The sequence below is a fragment of the Apteryx rowi genome, unplaced genomic scaffold, assembly GCF_003343035.1.
Source record: "Apteryx rowi isolate R43461 unplaced genomic scaffold, aptRow1 scaffold_498, whole genome shotgun sequence".
Lineage (NCBI taxonomy): Eukaryota > Metazoa > Chordata > Aves > Apterygiformes > Apterygidae > Apteryx > Apteryx rowi.
This window is the reverse complement of record NW_020450758.1, coordinates 262,963-264,093: the sequence shown is the minus strand read 5'-3', so window position 1 is coordinate 264,093 and position 1,131 is coordinate 262,963.

The window sequence follows — 1,131 nt, the reverse complement described above, 5'->3', positions numbered from 1 at the left end:
CCTCGCACACGTTGCACGCCTCTCCTTGCACGCCTCGCCTCGCATGCCTCACCTTGCAGCGCTTTGCATGCCTCTCCTTGCACGCCTTGCCTCGCACGCCTCACCTTGCAGCGCTTTGCACGCCTCTCCTTGCACGCCTTGCCTCGCACGCCTCACCTTGCAGCGCTTTGCACGCCTCTCCTTGCACGCCTTGCCTCGCACGCCTCGCGTGGCCCTGAGCGTTTTGGCCAAAGGCAGGCAGCAGGCGGTTTTCCCCGCTCCGGCCCTCCCGTGCCTCCCCTGCCACCCACTCCCAGGCAGCAGGACACAGGCCCGGCACGACCCCGGAGACTCGCGGGGATGGGAAGGGACCCAGGCGTCCTGGCGTCTCGGGGTGCAGCGGCGGTTCGACCCTGCCACGACCACCCGTGCATTGGCCCTCCCGTTGCGGCTAATTTTTTTTGGGGGGGGGGGGAACTTTTCTCCTATTAAAGTCACGCCACGGGAGGCTGTTTCAGCAGATCGGCATTTCCCAAACAAGCCAAGAGGAGGGAAAAAAAAAAAAAAAACTAACCGGGAATAAATATTTACTGTGCTCGAAACGGCAGCGGCGTGGAGCAGGCGTTTGCCAAGCCCGAGGATCAAGCGCTCTTCGTGCGAGCCCATCGCGTCCCCTCGGCGCAACAAGCGGCCGGCGAGCGTTTGGTGGGGACGCCGTTACTAAATGCGGCGGATGTCGGGAAACGCTGGTGGGGATCATGGATCTCCGGGCGACGGGAAGGAAGGGCAGGGAAAAGGGAGCAGAAGCCAAGGGGCTGCCTGGCTTTTCGGCCTGCATCCCCCGCATCCATCCCGCATCCCGCCGGGGCGACGCACGGCACCAGCCGCAGCGGGGAGCTCGACGTATGAAATTTATTAGGAAAACCCAAATCGAACAACAACGGAAAGAAAACGGCAGCGTTCCTCCCGGGCTCCCCCTCCGCGGCGTTGGGGGGGGGAGGGAGGAAGCCGGACGACCCCGGCACCGCGAGAAGAGGAGACAGAAAAGCTGGGAAAGGCGGCGCTCCGTCCGCCGGGCGCCTCCATCCCTGCAGCCCCCCCCTCAACACGCTTTACAGTATCTACAGGGGATATGTACAGGGGGGACGGGGG